Source organism: Pleurodeles waltl, chromosome 3_1 (genome assembly GCF_031143425.1).
Source record: "Pleurodeles waltl isolate 20211129_DDA chromosome 3_1, aPleWal1.hap1.20221129, whole genome shotgun sequence".
Taxonomy (NCBI): Eukaryota; Metazoa; Chordata; class Amphibia; order Caudata; family Salamandridae; genus Pleurodeles; species Pleurodeles waltl.
In genome coordinates, this window is record NC_090440.1 from 1,463,615,802 (window position 1) to 1,463,641,328 (window position 25,527).

Below are 25,527 nucleotides of genomic sequence, written 5' to 3' on the forward strand. Positions count from 1 at the left end.
TGCCCTATTTGGTGAATTTAAGGTTAGTCTGGATAAAGTGATTAGCGCTATCAATCAGAGTGTACGTGATAAGGCCACTGGCCCTGATGGCGTCCCAATTGACCTTATTAGGCATACTACAGACTTTTGGGTGCCACTGCTAACCAATGTCTTCCATAATCTGACTCTCTCTCACCCCTACCCTCCTCATGGTCTATATCATTCATTGTGCCCATATTTAAGAAGGGAGACGCACTTTCTTTCCCTGGCTCTTATAAACCAATTTTCTCGATTGACTGAACAGTAAAAATGTTGGGGAGGGTCATTTACAACAGAGTCAGGGATTGGATTCAAAATGAGGCGGTACTATACACTTGGCAATATGGGTTTCGTAGTAAGTTGGGCACTGTAGAACAGTGCATTAACTTAAACCTTGTGCTTGGGAAATATATCTTCTGGGTCTTTGGCTCCCAAAATTGTGCAGTGCTAAATATTTGACTACAATAGGCTTGCTATGCAGTTTGCCCCAACCTGTGGGAGGAGGCTCCCTTGGTCACTTGCTTAAGATATACAGATATCAGTGCATTTCGGTTGCATCATATGGTGCGTAAGTATGGGGCGTATCAGATGGTGCGGCCATAAAACAGGAGTGAAATCAGTTTTGTAGATGGCTACTTGAAGCCTCTATTTCTTCTTCTGGCATCATCTGTCCTAAAGAATTAGGTCTGAATTTTTTGGGAGACCTTATTAGTGTGCGGCCTGCACTGTTGTGGCTATCCATGTGGAAGAACAATCAGGGAAGCCTGACTAGAGATATTAAATTAAAGACTGTTCATCCTGTGATAAAGGTGTGTTAAATCTGTTTTTGGCAGGATTGAATTGTTGCGGGCTTCTTTGGAGCCCAATTTTTGTACTTCTCTCTGTAAGACGCAGGTTAGTCGTGCCCTTCACTATCATGCCTGCTGAACTGGTCGGGATGTTAAGAAGTTCAGTGTGACCAGGTACCTGTGTTATATTTTTCCGTACAGCACTTGTAACTATTAATGCACACACAAGGGTGCTGGGAGCGTTCATTGCTATACAGTTTTAGGGCAGACACAATTACGTTTTTGTTGTGTTTCCCTTTAGCGTTTTGTCACCATCGAGATGATGCTCTCTGACGGGACCTCAGGTCAAGCAATGACGCACTTTGCTTTTTTCTGTAAATTTTATGACAGCTTTACTAAGATGTAAGTTAATTCAACTGAATTTCATCAATAAACCAACTTCCCTTGTGTATACTCTTCCCAAAGATGAATAATGGTTGTGTTTTGTTTCAGGTTACAACTGGCTTGTTCTTCAATGCCCAGAGAATCTGAATGTCAACGGTTCTCTGAGATTCCAGCAGCACTTGACTAAAGCTCAAAATATCATTTGGGTAGCAAATTGGCTGGTGTCACTGCACAACGGGAATTCAAGCAGTAGCTCATTATTCAAGTCACGCAAAAACAAATTAAATAAAGGGACCACTGATAGGCACTCCAAGCTCACTTTAGGGCAGAAAGTAATCTGAAAGGATTACAGCAAGAATCTTTGAGTAGCTATTCATTAAGTAATCCAGCACACACACAGACGTTTTAAACACGGGCAAAGTGGACAATTGCCCAAGGCCTCCATCTTGCAAGAGGCCCCGAGGAAAGTGAACTTTTTCTCTGTCTTACCTCTGCCCATTTTTCTATTTCGACCTGTAACCTATAATTCAATATTGTTTGGCACCACAGGGCATAAATCAGTGACAAAATGAGTCATACATTTCAAAGTTGTTCCGAACAGGGGGCCACAAAATATGTTTAGCACTGGGCCCCAAAGTCCTTACGATTAAACTAGGTGCACTTGGATAAAATATATTTCCGAGAGTTACCCACTTCAACCATTCTCATCTCTTTTTAGAATGTGGTTGTAAAATATGCAAATATGCAGTGCACTGGTATAACACCCATAGCTAAAGTTCATCTTTACACTGTTCTTAAAGCTACTCCCTTGTGAAGTGCCCATAAGTCCCTTCAAAAGTATTTTTGAGAAAAAAAGAAAACATTACATTGAGAATAATAAATATTATTTTGATTCCTGCTTCTCCCTCTTTTTATGGACAAATAGTAATTGACCACCAGGATCAGGCAAGAAATATAGCCTAAATGAATGGAAAAGCCACCTAGCTAAGCTCAGTCTTCACAGCCCTATTAGAACATTTTATGAACTTCAGTGGCAGGCACGAGCACATATACATTTGTTACATATTTCAGCCACTATTCTGCTGAAATAAGAGTATCTCTCTACTTCCTGGGTCGCCTGAGCTTTTTAAAATAAAAGAACAAATAATGAAGCCATTACATTTATCAATCCTGGGATGAATTATCTCTTAATTTCTATTTTTTAGTACCTTTTGTGTTTTATTAGGTTTTTAGAGCCACCTTCTTCTAGTTATTTAATCACATTACCACTGACCTACTTTGGGTATCTTCTCGTGTTTCTAAGATCAGGCATGAATAACTTATGGTTATATTTTACTTTCACATCAAACCACTTAGATATTGGCCTATTTGCAAAGAGCACGTTTTCCCCAGTTATAAATTAACATACTTGTCATTCGTTTGTTCCTATTTCGAACATAGGAACAGTGGCATGGCTATAAATTGTATCAATTTCTTCGAAAAGTAATTCACTTCCAATCATGTCAGTTGAGCAGAGCAATTAAAGACTACAAAAATGCAAAGCGCAATCTTTGCACTCTCTCTTTAGTAATGTCACAATATATTTTGGGGTGGAAACATAACATTATATTTATGTACTGTGGTTAAAAGGCCACGCTTCAGGCCATCTATTTCGGAACATACAGCAAGGTGCGTAGAGGTCTTACGGCCCTTTATGTTATGTTATATGTAACATGATTCGGACAAGAAGACAGTGTAAAAACTCTATAAGAATGTATTATACTCTAGTTGAAGTGCTGCTAAAATTCAACAACATTTTAAGTCAAACAGTTGCTAGGAGCAAAGCTTATGCAAGGAGCTTGATTTTTTCTTTTAAGGTGCGAATTTGGTATATCACTCCACTTTGTGTCCAGTTGGCATTCTTTAGAGTGCTTTATATTAACACTTGCTTTTGAATTTTCAGTAAAGGTGATTATGCTGACACAAATGAAGTTTTCTTGTTTTGCCATAAATTTTTCCTGACTAATGGTCAAATTGTAACTTTTTGCCAAACAGACGAACATCCTTGCAATAACTGTATGAGTAGATGTGTACAAGAACAAATTTGCTTACTACGGATTAAACAATAGATCTATTTTCCAGTCTTCAAGAGTACAGGTAGTAGTATATTGTAGTCTAAAATATATACAGTCTTCATGTGTCAAGGTATGGTTGCAGGTATAGGAAAAGGAAAACTCAATTTATTTTGTAATTTCATTAGTAGCAATGATACTGGGATAAAAAAAAACTAAATGTTCAGATTGTTTCTTATGGCTAATCTCAAAAGAGAGATGGACTGTAGAGTGTTCAGGGCCACGAATCATTTCACGGGAGGATCATCTCTAAGATGTGGAACATTAGGATTAATCATTGCTGCTTCATAATCAATAATGCTATTACTTGTACGCTTACTTTTATCAACTTGCTTTCTTCCACTTTATGATGACGATATTGAAATGGCTGTGTTCTGAGCACAGTAAAATCGACATCAATCTCTCTGAGGTAACTCACTATAGTTTTCAAAGGCACTAAACCGTAATCAACACAATATTTTTCAGCTCTGTTGTGTTGGGCTGTTTATAAAACCACGCAGTAGTAAAGAATTATTCTTTAGCGTTCTTTTGCGTCTGAACTACATTTTCAGATTTTCTTCCTTCTGACTTTTGTCCAGCCTTCTATTTTCACCTCTGTTTTCTATGTTTTAATGTATTTTTCAAGCATAAATGGAAAAGCATATTAGAAGAATTAATAGTCCGGGCCACTCGTCATCAGCATACCAAGTCAGCATTAGAAGCAGAAGGTGATTAATGACGTGAAACATTTTCCTGGAGATAAAAAAATTGCATAATAAACTAACATCCAAACATGAAAGCATACCCATAGGGCTATGAGTTTGAGTCCGTTTGAGATAAAGGGAGTGGGTATAAGGATAGAGTGACAAGAAGTTCTGGTTTTGCTAGGACTTCCCTGTTTTTTAAATCTGTCCCACCAACTTTAGTAAATTTGGCATGTACCTGATTTCTGACATTGATCGACTGAGCAGAGAATAAGACAAGTTTTCATGTTTTCAATGCAGGATTAATTATCGGCCCTTACTAGAAAGTAATGTAATAAACACAAATAATACTGTGTGACTCACTCTCTGTGTTTACAATGTTGGTGCGTGCTGTTAATTAAGTTGTTCTGTTCTGTGCTCCTATTAAGTTGTTCTGTGCTCCTCCTTTTATGCAATATTGTACTACTACTCCTCTGTTTGTGGAATGACCGGGTTTTTGGTTTTCAAAATCTGGGCACTGTTTGTAAAGTGGCTAGGAAGAGAGGGATGGTAGGAGAGGAAAGGAAGTGGGGAAGAGGCAGAAGGGGACTGGCATAGGGCGAAACTGGACATTAATGGGCAGTACTAAGGGATACTTGAGGCTTTAGTCAAAACGTATGCAGTAAAATAATGGAATACAAGCAGAATTTAGGTGGTCAATGGTAAAATTACCTATCCCTTTACCAAGAACTTGAACCATATCTCCAACGTGTAGGCAAATGAAGAGGTGCAAAGAGAGAGAATGTCGTTGCCATAGCAACATAAGATGATGGCTGGAGTGCTGAAACCTTTCAAACACTCACCCCCAGTCAAAGATCTGGTTTTAACACATTGTTGTTTTGCTTGCCACGCCACCCCAGATGGACCCAGCCATATGCAAATCAGTTTTGACGCTGCCCCCCCATTAGAACAGTCCAGCCCAAACTGCCAGGTCCGTTACTCCCTCACCCGGAAACAAGCATCCTGGTACCGGTTTTGGGGTATTAACCCCCATCAGCCATGCTAGCTTGAATCCAGTGGCACAGTGAGAATATTGGCGCCAGCCAATCAGTAAACTCACCACTTTAGAAGCAGCAATTGGTTTTACAAAGGTAAAGTAGCACGAAAAGCACTGAAATATAGGGAGGTGAGCACTTTATAGATCAGTGCCACAGGTCCAGAACTGAACTGAAGAGTGGGTCTGAGGATCCTACTTTTACACTTTTGAAGTGGAAGAAGCTTCTAGAGTTTTCCTCCCACAGTTAGTTATGGAATTTCCTTCCTCCCTGCCCAGGCTTTGACAAGACTAGGGTGACTAAAAACTGAGGGGAAGTTCTTTGTGAGTGTACTAAAGCAGCTCCTTTGAAATGTAAGTGGGGCAGGGAACCACTCTGCCGCTCCCACCCTGGCAGGATGGCCCATCCTTCCAACACCTAGTTCCCCTTTGTCTCACTGTCTGAGGAAAATACACAAAGACCAGTTCCCATTCTAATCACAGCCATGTGACTCAGAACACAGGCTACAGGCACCAAATGGTTAGGATAATGAAATGCAAAATTCCTAAAAGTGGCATTTTCACAATTGTGACTACAAATCATACTTTATAATTAAAGAGGATTTTAAATTAGAATTCTTTGGAGACCAAACATAACATTTCTACCTGTTCATAAACAACTGTTATCTCATATTAAAAGTATTAAGGTTATCCTATGGGAGAGGTAGGCCGCACAGTATTGAAAAACAAATTGGGGAGTTTTTCAATACCAGGGTGTGTAAAACTTAAAAGTACATGACATACTTTTTAAATAGACTGAATCCTGCTCTACGGGCTGATTAGGACCTACCTTAGTAGTGACTTATATGTATTAAAAGAGGAGCTATGTGATTGGCAGAAGGTTCATTTTGCCAGGTTGAATGAGCCGTTTAAAACTGCACACATTCTACAATGGCAAGCCTGAGGCATGTTTTGTTTTAAAGGGATACTTAAGTGGGTGGCACAATATGTGCTGCAGGCCCACACGTAGCATTTAATTTACAGGCCCTGGGTATCAGTAGTACTAACTTAGTGGGGACTTATAAGTAAATCAAAAGTGCCAATTAGGTGTAAGACACTTTTGGCATGTTTAAAGGAGTGAGCACCAGCACTTTACCACTGATTAGTAGTGGTAAAGTACACAGTCCTAAAGCAAACAAAAAACAAAATTCAGAAAACAGGAGAGGGGAACGTGAAAAGTTTGGGGGGTGACTCTGCAGAGGTGGCCAAAGCAAACAGCGGTGAAATGGCATAACGTAAAATGATGGACCTCCCCCTACAGAATATGAAGAGGGTCCCATGTGTCTCCCATATCTCAGAGATAGTGTTAGGCAGTCTTGGGCAAACTGGTGCTCCTCTGAAGGGTATGGGGGCCCCGAAACAGTTAGGGCCCCTCTGTGCTGCAGGGGCTTGTGGTGTGTTCCTGCCCTGTATTATTTAGCTAGTCAGAGCTAATTAATACCACTCTTTGCTGAGGCTGCTAGATTAGTCTACTTTATGTGTGTCACGCACAGGACACTAGTTCAGGAAGATGATGGGGAAAATTGCCCAATAGATGAATCTTCTAAGTACTCTTGTAGGAATAATTTACCTTGTTCTGGATTTTCACAAACGAACCCTGTAGCGATAAACTACGATATATCCTCAGTACACGTTATTAGATATTATTATACTTTAGATACCAGGAAGAACTGAAAAAGTCATCACACTTATAATAAAAGCAATGTGTTCATAATTTAAATGCAATTCCCTCTCATGTTTGAAACAGGCATGCATACAGGTATGATGCAGACAGCATAATCTTTGCTCTTCAACCTCGTAACCTGATACTACTTCCACAAGCTCATCTCACTCATCCTTTCCACTTCACCCACTGCCGCTTCAGGACAGTGTCGAAGTGCCGATTGTTGAAATGTGAGACAAGTGTCTCATGCACTCACACCACTTTTACCTATGTGATGATAAAATGATGTCTGAAGTGGCAAGCTGTGTTGTGCTTCAAGCACAAGATGCCTTCATGAATCCATTCATTTTTAGAATATTGCAAGAGGTCTGAGGCCTGGAGAAGTATAAGGGTCTCAATTTAAACCCATATTTGGACATAACCTTTCCGAAGGAGCACCATGGATGCATGTGCTACAAAATAACAACAAAAACACATTGGTTTATAATAGAGGCCACTTGCATCTCCGTTAGTGTGGATGCCGTTCCATTAACTGCAATAAGGCAGTAAGGGGTTCACTTAGTGCTTCGCATGCTCTCTGACAGTGCCAGCCCTCACTATTTTGAACAGGTGCAACACAGAGGCCGGGATTGCACACCACCTGCTGCGCGCACCTTCAACCTTTTCCAAGAAGTTGCCGCCTGTGTGACACCCCAGAAGATAGCTAGTTAGGTTAGGACTAGGCTTCTCCAAGTAACAAAGACATACTAGGTAATTCTCAATACATGGAAACAGGGCTGGTGGCCTCCAATGCGACAATCGTTTTCGGCGGCCCCCCCCCCCCCCTCCCCCCAATGACATCTCCAAAGCACTGGTTGGGGTTAGGTTCATATATATATATATATATATATATAGCCATCCCTCCGTTACTGTGGGGTATGTTGTTGTACACAATCTGTGGACATGCTTTATACTTGGAAAATAAATGAACACATTTAATTAAAAAAAAATGTATATCTATCTAAATGAACCGTTTTTAGCACTATTAGGAATAATTAATGAAGGGCTGGGAAAAAACACAATTATGCAGTTTACATACAGCTCTTTGATTGCAGTTCACAGGTCATTGTTCTACATTCGGGTTATGACTTACGAACTGGAAGTAACAAAAAGATCTCCGATAGAAAAGCAGTAATCCACTGAGCTAGCGACATAAAATGAAAGTGAAATATCATCTGAGAGAATGGTGTAAGAACTCACATTATCACTTACTCATCCGCCTATATATTCCTCTCAGTAAATTAAACCGCCGTTCCAGATATCTGCCTGTAATCTACACATCACTACATGTTAACCGTGCATGTTCTGAAAGCGATGACATTTTGTGCTTGTCTGCGCTGCTGGAACTGTTGTTTGCGATTAGAAGACGTCACTTATTGTTTTCTGTAAAATATGGAAACTTGCTTTGTTACTGAAATTATGTAAATGTTCTGTGAGGAAGCAAAACTTCCACTGCTGCCTGATGTATATGTGACCTGGGGTGAGAAAGACTTGTGCAGATGCTGCCCTAGCTGTACCGGTCCTCTGAGTTGGGGCGTTTGCAGGGTTTCTGCCCAAGGTTTACCAATTCTATGAAGAAGGGGTGATTCAACTGATGTTGCCCAATCTTATGAAAACAATACAAAAGACGTATTAAAGATACTCCTGTTTTTAATCTAGTGGTAGGGGGCAGCAGTAAAACAGATTTGTAGGACACCCACACAATTTTAATGTAGGTCTTTACAGTTCAACAACTCCGATTTTAGATACATATATGGTAATTCTATAAGAAGCTTGAATTTTTCTCCCAATAAGCATGTACTTAGCGTATGGCTGATTTTATGGAGCATGTGGAACAGTCCGTTTACTCCTTTCACTCCCTTCTTGTGTGAGTTAGCCTTGATGTTCTGTATGTTTGAGAGAATCATGTGCTGTTCCTCATGCTACTGGCCCCGTCTTTTGTTTAGCTTCCGTTTTATGGATGTTTCCGCTGCATACATTGAGTTGCAGAGCTCAGTATAAACCTTTCATCTCCAAAAAAAAAACAATGATTTGCGTTGCCAATGCTTATTTTAATGCATGATGTGAAGGAAAGTGTGAACCTTCACAAACTAAGTGAGCAGAGTTTACTTGTCATTTTACAATTGAAACAAACAGTATTTTAAATGGACTAGAAGCCTTTTGTAAACACTTTCAACATAGCTAACCAGTGGTCTAATGCCATATGCAATACATTCATTCTGTAATAGCATTTTAGCAAACATCACTACGCATTCTGAGGTTTTGAATGTGCATTGAATGTATTAAACGCAAAGATACAAGCCCTAATAATGATACCTGCTGCTGGCTGAAAAGTGTGGGTGGGACACTTCACAGACATGTGAAATACAAACTAAAATTTAGCTCCTGACTTTCAGCCTTGACATAGGCCTGTCTGACAGATTATGGTCTTGTTGGACCGGGAAGCGCGCCCAAAGTGCTACTGTCATAGTGGTGAAAGGTTACCACCTTCATCAGAAGCTAAGCAGCACAAGCGCGGCAATGGCAGCATACCGTGTAGTTATCAATAGTAGTGAACTGGACCATTTAACCTGTGTCAGTGGAGTGAGGACTACAGACTCACTCACCTTTTTAAAAGTTATTTTGCTGTGTGCTTAGCCTACATCAGGTAAATGTGGAGTGCAGCACATTGCAGGAGTAGTGACTCAGAGCTGCGTGTATGTGTGACTGGGAAGGGTACAGTCCCGGAGTAAGGAATACTGAGAAGTGCAAGTGTAAATAGGGCATGTACTGGGTGTATGTATGCCTGTAAGGAATACATTACATGAGAGATGTAGTGCTTTGCAGTGCGTGCCCAATGGAAGCATGTGCTGGGTTTGTGTGTGCTTGCATGAAGTATAATACATGAAAGGCAAAACACTGTGCAGCACACACATGGTGTGTGTGCTGGAAGTATGTATATTTGTAAATAGCACAATCTGGTTGCACAACAGAAAAGCTTCAGAGCTGAACAGTGGTGTAGAATGAGTGCGTCATTACGGGTCTGGCAGGTGGAAAAGCCCGCCCGCCTAACTCCTGCAGTCAGGTAGCCACCAGTGCGGTTACCTTCCCGGGTGCCCCATTACAGGTTCCCCGCTGGATCAGCGGGAGGAAACGGTGTTACCATCCGCTGGCCTAGTGGGGGATCAGGCCACAATATTGACGACAGCTCATAATTGAGCCGGCAACAATGTTGCGGTGCGTAGGGTGCAAGAGCACCCGTCGCGCTTTTCACTGTCTGCACAGTGAAAAGCGCAACAGGGCTGTCCATGAGGGCACCTGCACCCCTTCTCTGCCAGCTTTTACATGGAGGTGCTACTGCCATGCAAAAACTGGCGGAGAGGGGACTCGTAATCCCCAGGGCAGCGCTGCATGCAGCCCTGCTCTGTCAAATTAGGACCGCCAGCCCCTCCTGTGGAGGGAAAGTGGTTGTGCCAGCGGTCCGACCGTGGTACTTTCACCACAGACATAATGTGAAGGTCTGACAGCCGCCAAAGTGGTCGGACCACTGCTTTGGTGGTAGTCAGACCACCACTGTGGCCCTGGCAGTCTCAAGACCGCCAAGGTCATAATTAGGGCCCTGAATGTGTGTGCTGAAGACGTGTACATGTAAGGGTGCTGGACGGAAAGTGTGCTATGAATGTACACTGAGTAAGTGTGCCAGCAATGGCACATTACATGGAGGACTGTGGGTTCCACTTTGGGATGCCTCGGCTTGCCTGGTGAAGAAATGAGGAGGAGAGGGATCCCCCCCAGACAGATTTGTGTATTACAGCATTCCTGCATTCCTGTGAGGTCGGTGGGACATGCACTGGAGGGAAAAAGAAGAGTTTCCCTTGACTTCTTGACCATCCTTACCACTGAGAGTCAAGTGCAGAAAGGGTATGTAGCCCATTTTGCTCAGAATCTATAGTAGGTCAGGCTCTTGGACATCAGGAGTAAAAGGCCTCAATCACAATGGTTGGGCTTAGTAGCCTTATGCCCCGTGGCCCTCTGAAAGGAGTTTTGACAGTAATATTTTTGAATGAAGCAAAATCCAGCACAATATCATGTCCCTTGTCCTTCATTATCATACTGGACTCTGCAATGATAATACATGTGGAGCACTCTTGTGCACACTGCCATTATGTCATCAAGAGTAGCTTTTGGTTTATAGTCCGATGACACTGCAAGGTGAAACCATAAGTGCTGAGAAAGCATTTGGCTTTTCAACTAAGGTCCTCAGGTAGCTCCCAAGTAGTATACTTATCATGAGTTCTGTCCATCTATGATTACAAGGCACTTAAAATTGCAGTCAGTTATACCACAGTTGCGCAGGTTTTGGTTTATTATCCTATGACACTCTGCAAGATACGAGGTAAATCCTGATAAAAAATTCAGCATATTCAACAAATTTCCAACTCCACCTGGAGAACACACTTTCCCACAATTCTATGTTTCTGCAGAGCAAGGAGCAGTAGCACAATTAACAAGAAGACAAATATGAATAATGTACTGAGCAGAATCTACCCTGACGGAACACATTTTGATTTCTAGTCCAAGACTTAGTTGTGCTGTTCCACGAACTATTTAGTACAGATTTGTAAAATCTCTTCCTAAGCTGGCTTAGTGCTGCTTTATGAATTGATTTAAAAGAATGGTAACCTGCATATTAAATGAATGACCATATTATTTTTCTGTTAAATCATATTGCCACATGTCATGTTACTCAGGTGCTGAAATATCTCCAGGCAATGCATGGCTACTTAAAATATGTGCGCAAGATATCGGCTGATCAGAGTTACTTCAAGGTCTTGAAAGCCTGTCACAGTGGCTTTATGACACCTAAACTTCTCCAGAGCCTATCCTTAAAAAATGTAGAGTTCAATCCTTCGTAAGTTATAATTTCATTTTACATTGGACACTGCCTTCTGAGTGTTAAGGGCATATTTCATGCTTAAATCTCTTATTAGAATTGCCTAATGAAACATGGGATGTATTTATTACAGGGAGCCAGGTAACTTGGGTGACATAAAGAAATAATCCTTTCTCTAAAGTGTGAAAAATGAAGGTAAATGCAATGTCCCAATAGGGAATGCCTTGTAGCACCACGACATTCAAAACAATGGGTCCAGGTATACTTCTCAAGGTCAGGAATTCAGTGATGAAATGAGAAACGTGACACAACTTGTCAATAAGGAAGTAGTGGTTGTGAAAAATACAGCCATCCTAACTAGCAGAGAGTTCATCTTTGATGTAATGTCATGTGATATTTCAGAAACACAAAAATCCAATTTAAAAGACAAACTTTGATCTCATTGAGTTCATTCCAAAGCTACCCTTAATGAAGCAACAGATGGAACAGGAACAGTAGATAAAGATAAATGCATTGAGTAGTCAGTCTTCTTGGTCAGTGAATGTTAGGCGTGCTCCCTTGTGGCTTGTTATACATAGATGGCGGCCTACAGTTTTGTGGAAGTTTCAGTTCAAGTAAATTAGTTTGTGCCTGGAATGTCCAGGAAATACACTATTTAAAATTTTGTGAAAATGTCTTAGGTGCCAGTATAGTACTGGCAAGAGTACACAAATAAATGGTGTAGGAAAATGGCTCGCTGTTGCAGTTACCCCCCACTTTTTGCCTGATATTGATGCTGCCTTGACCAAGAAGTGTGCTGGGACCCTGCTAACCAGGCCCCAGCACCAGTGTTCTTTCACTAAAAGTGTACCATTGTTCACAACTGGCACACAATTGGCACACCCCTGGTACCAGATCGGTGGTACCAAGAGCCCTGTCACCAGGGAAGGTCCCTAAGGGCTGCAGCATGTGTTGTGCCACCCTAAGGGACCCCTCACCCAACTCATGCACACTGCCATTGCAGATTGTGTGTGTTGGTGGGGAGAAAAAGGCAAAGTCGACATGGCATCCCCCTCAGGATGCCATGCACACAAAATACTGCCTGTTGCATAGGTAAGTCACCCTTCTACCAGGACTTAAAGCACTAAGGCAGGGTGAACTATTCCACAGGTGAGGGCATGGCTGCATGAGCAATATGCCCCTACAGTGTCTAAGTCTATTCTTAAACATTGTAAGTACAGTGTGGCCATACTAAGTATATGGTCTGGGAGTTTGTCAAAACAAACTCCACAGTTCCATAATGGCTACACTGAACACTGGGAAGTTTGGTATCAATCTTCTCAGAATAATAAACCAACACTGATGCCAGTGCTGGATTTATAAAAAAATGCACAGTATTTTACCCAATCCTTCAGTGCAGGACTGACCGGTCTGTGCCAGCCTGTCACTGAGACGAGTTTCTGACCCCCTGGGGTGAGAGCCTTTGTGCTCTCTGGGGCCAGAAACAAAGCCTGCACTGGGTGGAGGTGCTTCACACCTCCCCTCTACAGGAACTGTAACACCTAGCAATGAGCCTCAAAGGCCCAGGCTTCTTGTTACAATGCCCCAGGGCACTCCAGCTAGTGGAGATGCCCACCCCCCCTGACACAGCCCCCACATTTGGCGGCAAGCCCAGGAGATAATGAGAAAAACAAGGAGGAGTCATCCCCTCATCCAGGTCCACCCCTAAGGTGACCAGAGCTGAAGTGACCCCTTCCTTGGAAAATCCTCCATCTTGTCTTGGAGGATTCCCCCCAGTAGGATTAGGGATATGCCCTCCCCACAGGAAGAGGCACAAAGAAGGTGTAGCCACCCTCAAGGACAGTAGCCATTGGCTACTGCCCCCCAGACCTTAACACACCCCTAAATTGGGTATTTAGGGGTGACCCTGAACCCAGGAAATCAGATTCCTGCAACCTGAAGAAAGAAGAACTGCTGACCTGAAAGCCCAGCAGAGACGATGGAGACAACAACTGACTTGGCCCCAGCCGTACCGACCTGTCTCCAGACTCAAAGAACCTGCACAGCAATGCATCCAGCAGGACCAGCGACCTCTGAGGACTCAGAGGACTGACCTGCACCTAAGGGACCAAGAAACTGCAGAGAACAACGGCTCCAAAACTGCAACAAAGAAACCAACTTTAAAGAAGACTCCAGCCTCACTCCGGAAGTGTGAGTCTTCACACTCTGCACTCGACGCCCCAGGCTCGTGTCCAGAAGAACCAACACCACAGAGAGGACCCCCAGGCGACTCCAACGACGTGGATACCCTGAGTCTGCCTCCCTGCACCCCCACAGCGACGCCTGCAGTGAAGTTCAAGAGGCTCCCCCTGACCACGACTGCCCAGTAACAAAGGAACCCAACGCCTGGAAGAAGCACTGCACCCGCAGTCTCCAGGATCGAGAGGAACCAACCACCGGTGCAGGAGTGACCAACAGGCAGCCCTCATCCTAGAAATGGGGAGAGCGAAACTCAGTCACTGATAATTATGACTTTTTTTCAGATTGTAGTGGCATATCCTCTAATAAGGCGAAATAACATTCTGTAAATATTTCAGAGTTAATCTTAAGTCATATTTCTCTATTATGTATTCACAGGTCATTAAACCCGACGCCGTCTAATGTCAGAGATCAATTATTGTATACTACAGTAAACTAGGCAGGACTTAGATGCCAATTAACATTCATCATGTATTTGTCTAAGTTTATTACATTACAATTATGCATACAACATTCACCTCTGGTATTTGCTTTATTACCTGCCACTAAGGACAATCACTGAAATCCAAAAAAGAAAACTGTTTTATTCATTTTATATTCAAATATTTTTTTGGGGAATATTGATGGTGTTATAGTTTGCTCTTCTCATAATGTTTGTTTCCTTTCAATTTGTTTGTCAGTTAGCTAAGAGTCGCACACTCCTTTCGTTGTCAGAGCCTAGTGAAAATTAAAAAAGCTAATCTTAATTTTGTTTCACATTGCCCACAGCATTAAGAGACAAAGTAGACATACTACGTTTGAAAATCTAGTCCTCTGGCTTTAACTTTCTAGTGATTAGTTAAAAAGTTAGGTAAAGGGCTAGAATGGAAACCAAAAGAAGGCCTCAAGCATGTCCCATATTGCACCAAGCAAACATAGCGAGCAAGTCTGGCCCTCTGCAGTGGTGTCTGAGGGTAATTAGTACCCCCACAAGGAACTTTTGAAAAATTAGGGACAAAAGAGAAATTATGTTAATTGTCTTGTTTTATGCATGAAAATATAATTTCGAGGTTGTGAAGCAAGGTACTATTTTCTATGGTACGTATGTATCTGGTGGCCTGAACTTGCTTAAGCTTAAGGGCCCATTCCCTGCTACCACAGAGACAAAGAATATAACAGGAGCTACCATAAAGTCAGACCAACCAGAGATGCACCTTGGCCAGATTGGAAAGCAGGTAGGTCCCAGTCTCCTGGCAATTCTCAGAACACTTTTTGGCTGAATTTTTTTTACGGCCCAAATGTTGACTTTTGACTATTTGGGCAAATGTTGCACCACTTCCAGGGGTCTAACACCTGGTACGCACCACTTGAAGGGTAGGACTCACTTCAGGAAGGGTCGAGGTACAAGGGTCACATTGTTGGAGCTTTTTGTGACCCTAAAGCTCAGAACAGGAGGCCAGCTAATTACCACTTGGAGTCACTCTGATAGTGCTGGGTTCAAGCAGCAAGGCACTTCTCAAGCAGTAGGGCAGTTCTCTGAAATACAAAGCAGGCCTCAAACAGCAGGGCAGTCATCTGAAGTACAAGACAAGCCTTCTGAGTGTATGCCACAGATCCAGAACTAAACTGAAGAGTGGGTCTGAGAGTCCTATTTTTAAACATTTGAAGTGGAAGAAGCTTCTAGAGTTTTCATCCCACAGTTGATTGTGGAATTTTCTTCCTCCCTGCCCAGGCTTCAAGAACACTAGGGTAAATAAAGACTGTTAGGAGTGTTTTTGTGAGTGTACTGACGCAGCTCCTATGAAATGTAAGTGGGGCAGGAAACAGCTCTGTCCCACCCATCCTGGGAGGATGGCCCAATCCTGCTAACACCTAGTTCCCCTTTGTCTCACTGTCTGGGAAGAATACACAAACGCCAGTTGCCACTCTGATCACAGTCATGTGATTCAGGACACAGGCTGCAGGCACCAAATGGTTAGGATAATGAAATGACAAATTTCTAAAAGTGGCATTTACAGAATTGTGACTGAAAATCATACTTTACAATTTAAGAGGATTTTAAACTACAGTTCTTTAGAGACTAAACATGACATTTCTACCTGTTCATGAACAAAAGTTATCACGTATTAAATGTATTAAGGTAACCCAAGGTTATCCTAATGGAGCTGTAGGCCTCACAGTAGTGAAAAACAAATTTGGGAGTTTTTCACTACCAGGACAGGTAAAACTTAAAAGTACATCACATACTTTTTAAATACACTGCACCCTGCCCAAAGGAATGATTAGCACCTACCTTAGTTGTGACTTATATGTATTAGAAGGAGAACTAGGGGAATGGCAGGTGGTTCATTTTTCCAGATTTAATTAGTAGTTTGAAACTGCACAGAGTCAACAATAGCAAGCCTAAGACATGTTTTAAAGGGCTACTTAAGTGTGTGGCACAATATGTGCTGCAGACTCACATGTAGCATTTAATTTACAGGCCCTGGGTACCTGTAGTACTACCTTATTGGGGACTTATAAGTAAATCAGATGTGCCAATTGTGTGTAAGTCACTTTTACAATGTTCAAAGGAGTGAGCACAAGCACATTAGCAGTGGTTAGCAGTGGTAAAGTGCACAGTCCTAAAGCAAACAAAAACACAATTCAGAAAAAAGGAGGGGTGAAGGCAAAACGTTTGGGGTGACCCTGGAGAGGTAGCCAAAGCCAACAGAGGTGCAATGGCATAACGTAAAATGATAAACCTCCCCTATAGAACATGAAGAGGGGTCTATGTGACTCCCATGTCTCATAGATATTCTTAGGCCTTGGGCAAACAGGTGCTCCTCTATATGGTTTGGGGCGCCTAAACAGTTAGGGCCCCTCTGTGCTGCAGGGGCATGTGGTATGTCCCTGCCCTACGTAGGTATTATTTATCTTGCCAGAGCGCATCAGTAACACTATTTGCTGAGGCTGCTAGATTAGACTACTTTGTTTGTGTCATGTATATTTTGTCATGCAAAGCAGAAAGGTTCAGGAAGACGATGGAGAAAACAAATTGCACAATAGCTGAATCTTCTAAGCACTCTTTTAGTAATAATTTACCTTCTTCAGGATTTTCACAAATGCACCCTGCAGCGATAAGCAAGGATATAGTCTCAGTACACGTAATTAGACATTATTATACTTCTTTAATTACCAGAAAGAACTGAAGAAAGTTGTCACACTTATAATAAAAGCAATGTTTTCATACTTTAAATGTGATTCCCTTTCATGTTTGAAATAGACATGCATACAGGTATGATGCAGGCAGCATCATCTTTGCTCTTCAACCTCGTAACCTGATATACCTTACACACGCTCATCTCACTCATCCATTCCAGTTCCCCAGTTCACTTCAAAACAGTCTCAAAGTGCCAGTTTGTTTAAATGTGAGACCAGTATCTCATGCCCTCATACCACTTTTACCTCTGTGATAACGATAATGTAATTATGTCTGGATTGGCAAGATGTATTATGCTTCAAGCACGAGATGCCTTCAGGTATCCACGTATTTTGAGAATATTGCAGGTATTAGGTCAAGAGAAGTATAAGGCTCCTAATTTACACCCACATTTGGACATACCCTTTCCGAAGGAGCACCATGGATGCATGTGCTACACTATAACAACAAAGACACATTGGTTTATAATAGAGGCCACTTGCACCTCCATTAATGTGGATGCCACGCCATTAAATGCAGTAGCGGCAGAAAGGGGTACACTTAGGCCTTCATTACGAGTTTGGTGGGTGGAAAATGCCGCCCGCCAAACTTCTGCATTCAGGAGACCGCCTGTGCAGTCTCATTCCCGCAGCCCCTATTACAAGTTTCCCACAGGGTCAGCTGATGGAAACTGTGTTTCTGCCAACTGACCCAGCGGAAAACAGCCCACAACATTGACACTGGCTCATAATCGAGCCGGTGGCAATGTTTCGGTGCATTGGGTGAAGCAGCACCCGTCGCGCTTTTCACTGTCTGTCAAGCAGACAGTGAAAAGCACGACGGGACTGTCCATTGCGGCCCCTGCACTGCACTGCCAAGTGAATCGGCAGTGAAGGGGCCCCCATGGGGCCCCCACACCCCATCTCCACCAACTTTTACATGGCGATGCAACCGCTATGTAAAAGCCGCAGGAGGGGAATCGTAATGCCCAGGGCAGTGCTTCTTGCAGCTCTACGCTGGCCGATAAAGACCGCCAGCACCGTCTGGCCATCGGCCAGTGAAAAAGTGGCATTGCCGGCGGTCCAACTGTGGTGCGTTCACCACAGTCATATTGTGGAGGCCGGACCTAGGACCGCCAGACTCGTAATGAGGGCCTTAGTGCTTCACAGGCTCCCTGAAAGTGGCAACCCTCAACATTTTGAACAGGTGCAACACAGAGGCCGGGACTGCACAGCACCTGGTGTGTGCACATTCAACCTTTTCCAAGAAGTTGGCAGCTGTGTGAAACCCCAGAACATAGTTAGTTAGGTTAGAACCAGGCTTCACCAAGTAACAAAGACATACTAAGTAATTCTTGATACATGGAAACAGGGCTGGTAGCACCCAGTGCGTCAATTGTTTTCGGCACCCCCCCCCCCCCACCAATTACCTCTCCATGGATTCCCTTGCTACCACCCTCCAACAATGACCCTCATCTCTCCATAGCCCCTCTATAACATACATTTAATTTGTTTTAAAGCACTAGTTGGGGTTAGGTTCATTTATATGAATGTATATCTAGCCATCATGGCTCTCCTTCTTTACAGTGGGGTATTGTTGTTGTACACAATCTGTGGACATGCTCTATACTTGGAAAATAAATAAACATATTTAACAAAATGTATATCTATCCAAATGAACTGTTTTAGCAACATTAGGAATAATTAATAAAAGACTGGGGAAAAAACATAACTATGCAGTTTACATACAGGCGTTTGATGGCAGTTCATGAGGCACTGTTCTATATTAGGATTATAAACGGGAAGTAACAAAGGATCTACGTGACAAAAGCAGTACTCCACTGAGCTATCCACATAAAATACAGTTCTATGATCTATGGTACATGTTCTTTGCAGGAGGTATATTAACCCTCTGTGCTACTTTATAATGAGCCAAACTGCCACTAGACAAAACTCCAATCTCTTTCCAGCAGGAACATTAATTATCAGAGATATCTTGAAATTTGTATTGTTGCCTAAAAACTGCTGGACCCACAAAGAACTCTACAGTAGGTGCTTTTAAAACCATATGCTATTTCTAAACACAGCAAAGAGGTCAGCGCCAGGTGCAACTGCAACTGCCAATGGGCATAAAGCCGGAACAGCATGAAAAATCAAACAATCAAAACAAATGGAAGGTCTCTGAGTGACAGCAACAGGACTTTCACAATGCTGACGTGAAATATCATCTGAGAGAATGATGTAAGAACTCACATTATCACTTACTCATCCACCTATATATTCCTCTCAGTAACTTAAGCATCCGTACAGATCCAGAGATCTGCCTGTAACCTACACATCACTACGTGTGCACGCTCTGTAAACGATGAAATCTTCTACTTATCTGCCCTGCTGGAACTGTTGTTTGGAATTAGAAGACGTCACTTATTGCTTTCTGTGAAATAAGGAAACTTGCTTTGTTACTGCAATGATGTCAATGTTCTGTGAGGAAGCAAAACTTCCACTGCTGCCTGATGTATATGTGACCTGGGGTGAGAAAGACTTGTGCAGATGCTGCCCTAGCTGTACCGGTCCTCTGAGTTGGGGCGTTTGCAGGGTTTCTGCCCAAGGTTTACCAATTCTAAGAAGAAGGGGTGATTCAACTGTTGTTGCCCAATCTTATGATAACAATACAAAAGACGTATTAAAGATACTCCTGTTTTTAATCTAGTGGTAGGGGGCAGCAGTAAAACAGATTTGTAGGACACCCACACAACTTTAATGAAGGTCTTTACAGTTTAACAACTCCGATTTTAGATACATATATGGTAATTCTATAAGAAGCTTGAATTTTTCTCCCAATAAGCATGTACTTAGCGTATGGCTGATTTTATGAAGCATGTGGAACAGTCCGTTTACTCCTTTCACTCCCTTCTTGTGTTAGTTACCCTTGATGTTCTGTATGTTTGAGAGAACCATGTGCTGTTCCTCATGCTACTGTCCCCGTCTTTTGTTTAGTCTCCGTTTTATGGATGTTTCCGCTGCTACTACATACATTGTCTTGCAGAGCTCAGTATAAAACTTTCATCTCCAAAAAAACACAATGATTTGCATTGCCAATGCTTATTTTAATGCATGATGTGAATGAAAGTGCGAACCTTCACAAACTAAGTGAGCAGAGTTTACTTTTCATTTTACATTTGAAACAAACAGTACTTAAAACGGACTAGAAGCCTTTTGTAAACACTTTCAACATAGCTGACTGGTGGCCCCATGTCATATGTAACACATACATTCTGTAATAGCATTTTAGCAAACGTCACTATGCATCCTGATGTTTTGAATGTGCATTGAATGTATCAAACGCAAAGATACAAGTCCTAATAATGATACATGCTGCTGGCTGAAAGGTGTGGGTGGGACACTTCACAGACATGTGAAATACAAACTAAAATGTAACTCCTGACTTTCAGCCTTTTTTCTTTTAGGCAGTCAAGCGTGAAACAGCGCAGTGGTTAAGAAGGCACAGGCAGCCTTTTAAATGCAGTCTTGCACACCTCCCTGCAAATGGGCTATCATTAACACTCCTTGGAAAACAAACATCATGACGGCATGGTAAAAGGTCTCTTTTGACAGTTCGAGCATCAGCAGCCGAACATGTCTTAAGAGACACTGCAAAGTGAAGAAAAAAACACAAGGTGCTTGAACGCTCCCAGTGAAAACGTGATGCGCCCCTCCATAAAAAGGTGCAGCACGTTTTACGGGCAATCCCCTGCGAGGGTTGCCAGTGCTTCCAAACACTATTGATTCAGGTCAGCTACAGTTTGCAAGCCGACGCTTTACTCACTGGCTGTGCGGAAAGCGTCCCGTGGATTCTATTTTCCCTGTGACCCTCGGTTGGCACCGTGGAAGCTCCGTGAACAGGCCATTGACGAGCAGTAGGGATGGGTAGTACACAGCGTGATCTTCGCTCATGCACCGGTGTGTTTGTGTTCCCAATCTGCCGCCTGCAGAAGGAGCCTGCGGCCTCCTTAGTTTACATGCCGTTACCGGGGCAACGGCTACTCTCCGCCCGGAACAGCGGGCACAGGTTAGGATCCACTTCCTTCTTCCTCCGTGGGAATCGCCTTTGTGTATCATCGAGAGCAATCTACAGTTTCTGTGACACAAAGGAAAAGTTAAATATGCTAGAACGACGCAGTCACTAATTATGGAAGAGAAAGGTCCATTGTGTCTGGTCCGTCCTCAGAGGGGGCAGGACTGCTGTTTGCCGCTAAAATATGGTTTGTTATGTTTTGCCCTGCATTGTCTCTCCGTTAAATCCCCGAGGTGACCCAACCAGTTTCTTTCAATCGCGGAAGGAGACGCTCGGGTTCTCGTACCCTTGAATGTCTTCCAAGACAATAGAAACTGTCCAACTCTGCGCTCACAACAACCTATTACATTGCAATTTTTTTCAAGGAGCGCATCGGTTGCAGAGACTGAATATTAAAACAAGCATTGGTAAATGCACTAGGCTTCGCCTATGTGATTAATAATTATTTTTCTTTTTTTAGATTGTGAGTAGTTGCGCAATTTAGGTTGCTGAAACTCCGTCAAATTAATAAAAAGTGTGCAATAAAGAAAGAAATGTAGCTGTGCATGCTGCCATGAAAATCATACCTTAAATGCATGTGAAAAAGTATGCAAACATTAGTTAAAAGCAGTTCAGGATGCAGGAGGATCCCTTGGATGTCTGGGTGTTATCAGGATTTATGACCTGATTGAATTTTTGATTGACATGATATGATTTTTTATGGTATGGTTTGAGGCAGTTAACATGCAGGACCCTTAAAGGGCTTCTGTGAGTCTGCAAGTCCACCAGATAGGTGACTTCACTCTTGCGCTCCACCACCTCAAAAGGCCCAGTCCATTTGTCCTTAAGCGCCCTAGGCTCCACTGGTGCCATCACCCACACTTTTTGACCAGGTTGAAACTCGACCAGAGTGGCATTCCGGTCATACCACCGTTTAATATCCTCCTGGCTTTCTTCCAAGTTCTCCTGTGCGAGATTCCTGAAGCAGGCAGTCTGGCTTCTCAGAGCCAGCATGTAGCTAATACATCCAAGGGGGGTTTACTAGGAGCTTTTTCCAAAGCCTCCTTCACCAGACTTAAAGGTCCCCTCACCGGGTGGCCATAGATCAGCTCAAAGGGACTAAACCCAAGTCCCTTTTGAGGCACCTCACTGTAAGCGAACAGAAGGCATGGCAAGAGGACGTCCCACTTCCGCCTCGAGGGCTCTGACAGGCCCATGATCATGCCTTTCAAGGTGCGGTTGAAGCTCTCAACCAGACCATTACTTTGGGGGTGGTAAGGGGTAGTAAACTTGTAGGTTACCCCACACCCCTTCCACAGAGACTTCATATACGTAGTAATGAAGTTGGTACCCCTATCAGATACCACTTCCTTGGAGAACCCCTTGCGGATATAAACCACCTTCAAAGCACGACACACCTCAGGGAAACTGATTGACCTCAGAGGAATGTCTTTTGGTTACCGGGTGGCATGGTCCACCAAGACCAGGATGAACCTGTTGCCCATGGCTGTCTTGGGATCCAATGTCAATACCAACCCTTTCAAAGGGGGTCCTAACAACAGGAAAAGGTTGGAGGGGATTCCTTACATTTCCCCCCCACTCTTGCCACTTGCCTGACAAGTTTGGCAAGACCTGCAATGTGCATCTGAGTGCCTGCGCAGTAGGTGCCAGTGAAAGTGGGTGACAAGCCTCTCAAAGGTCTTGTCCCGCCCCAAATGTCCAGCTAAAAGCACATCATGACCCAACCCCAGTAGGAAGGCCCTGGAGCACTGGGGTACCACAAGCACACGGGCTGACCCAGGTTCAGGAACCTTAGGCTCACTATACAGGAGGTCATCCTCCCAGTAGATCAGGTGAGATCCTGGCTCCTTGCCAGCCGCCTGGTCTGTTGCCAGTTGCCGCAAACCCTCCACAGTAGGGCATGTCTTCTGTGCTGCACAGAATGCTTCTCTGGTGGGCCTTCCTTCCTGCTGCCACTGCGACAGCTCAGGAACCTCCCCCAGTTCAGCCACCAGTTCCCCTGTAGGCTCCGGGCGTCACCCTCACGCTCCACCCCCTCTCAGACCGTGGGAACTTCTGGGGTTGGTTTCCTGAGCCTCCTGCCCTTCCTCTTTTTGGCGGTCTCCTGGGCCACTGTTTCAGGCTCTAGGGGCTCTTCACCACCCTGATGGGTTGCCATTAACCTGGTAGATACGCATACCCACCCAGGCAGACCCAGCATCTCCAAGTGTGACCTGTGTTCCACCTTCTTCCAAGGGGAATCCTCTAGGTCACTGCCAAGCAAACAATCTACAGGCATGGTTGGACTCGCAGCTACTTTCAAGGAACCTGACCCCATTCAAAGGGAACCTGCGCCACTCTATACATGCTCTCCGAGTTGTCCACTGCAACTACTTGGTGAAGTACACGGGGATCCATCTGCTCTTCAGACACCAGGTGACTCCTCACTGTAGTCACACTGGCTCCTGTGTCTCTCAGAGCCTACGCCCTCTGGTGGATGGTCACCCACTGCCTGTACTTCTTAGTGTTTTCAGGCACGAGGGTTCTCTGGACCATCTCACTGTCCCCTAACGAGACAAGAGTCCTCTCAGCTGGCTCCCACCCACCTGGAACCAACTCCTCCCCAAGTGCTACACTAGCCAAACTCTGGGACTGCGCACTAGTGGGTGCCGGTGTACTCTTGGGGCATTTGGGGTCCCTCCTCACATGACCCACCTGGTCACATGCATAACTTATGTGAGGGTCCCCCTGCCACTGGCTTCCCTTTGGAGAACCATGTCTTCTTCTCACTGGGGGGCTGGGAATCCTTCCTCTGGGAATCAGATTGGGGCCTTTGAGAGAACTCCTCCTGTTTACCCTTACCCCGCCCCTTTCTTCTGAGAGGGACCCTGCCCACCCTTGGCGTGGTCTGCCCTATACCTCTTGAGGTCCCTGGTGCTCTTCCAGTGGTCCGCATCCTGGGCAAGCTTTCTGGGATCAGTCAGCTTGCTGTCAATTAGGTGCTGGCACAGCTCTGGAAAACATAAACTGTACAAGTGTTCCCAAGCAATTAAATTGTAAAGCCCCTCATACGTTGTTACCTTATTGCCCTTCACCCAACCATCCAGTGACCTGCAGAATCAACACACTCCAATCATGTTTGGGATTCCTTCTTCTTATAGGACCTAAACTTGTCCTTATACTGCTCAGGGGTGAGACCATATCTTGTGAGTAGGGCATCCTTTATGATAGAGTAAGTGAGCCCCTGAGAATCCCCTAAGGATGTCAGAGTATCCCTCCCCTCTACCTCAAAGTGCTTCCACAGACCCGCCCCCAATAAACTTCAGAGACCAGATTTAAGTGGAGAGCAGACTCATACCCCTTGAACCACAAGTATATGTCATCCTCCCTCTTGTAATCTTTCACTAGGTGTAGGAGGCTGGCCTGGCTTATAGTGGGTACCTGATGGTACTTACACCTTGTGCCAGGTCCAGTTATCCCTTATTAGTAGATTAGTAGTGTTCTAGCAGCTTAGGCTGATAGAGGTAGCTGTAGCAGAGCAGCTTAGGCTGAACTAGGAGACATGCAAAGCTCCTACTATACCACTTATAACATATAGCAGTATTTCACAAGAAACACAATACTCGGAGTTACTAAAAATAAAGGTACTTTATTTTATTGACAATGTGTCAGAAATATCTCAGAGGATATACTCCATTAGGAGGTAAGTAAAATACACAAAATATACACACAAACCAAAATCAGGTAAGTAAACAGTTAGAAAAGTAGTGCAAACACTGTAGAATACAATAGGATGCAATAGGCCTAGGGGCAACACAAACCATATACTCTAAAAGTGGAATGCGAACCACGAATGGACCCCAGGCCTAGTGTAGTGTGTAGAGGGTCGCTGGGAATGTAAGAAAACACTAAGGGTGTCCAAGATACCCCAGCCCAAGACCCTGAAAAGTAGGAGTAAAGTTACCCTACTACCCCAGAAACACAGTAAAGTTGTGATAGGAGATTCTGCAAAGGCAACAACTGACTGCAAAGCACTGAAGATGGATTCCTGGACCTGAGGACCTGTAAAGGAAGGGGACCAAGTCCAAGAGTCATGCAAGTGTTCAGGGGGGGCAGGAGCCCACTAAACCCTGGATGAAGGTTCAAAAGAGCTGCCACTGGGTGGAAGAAGCTGAAGATTCTGCAACAACGGAAGATGCCAGGAACTTCTCCTTTGCATAGAAGATGTCCCACTGCGTGCTGGAGGATGCAGAGTTGTTTTCTTGCAGAAAGACTGCAAACAAGCCTTGATAGCTGCAAGAGTCGCAGTTGAAGAAAATGGGTGCTGCTCAGGCCCAGGAAGGACCAGGAGGTTGCCCCTTGGAGGAGGAGACAGAAGGGGCGCTCAGCAGCCCAGGGAGCCCATGCTTAAGCAGGCAGCACCCCCAGAAGCACTTGAACAGGCA

At 43.8% G+C, this 25,527-nt stretch overlaps 1 protein-coding gene across 1 annotated transcript in view; it reads right to left on the reverse strand.

Annotated features, from left to right (window-relative positions):
• The window catches only part of MAP3K19 (mitogen-activated protein kinase kinase kinase 19), a 304,015-nt gene extending 282,917 nt beyond the window's left edge, over window positions 1-21,098 (reverse strand). The window contains exon 1 of the mRNA XM_069225052.1: window positions 20,855-21,098. The gene's annotated coding sequence lies outside the window, so the exon portion shown is untranslated. The remainder of the gene's footprint in view (window positions 1-20,854) is intronic.
• Between the last annotated feature and the right edge of the window lie 4,429 nt (window positions 21,099-25,527).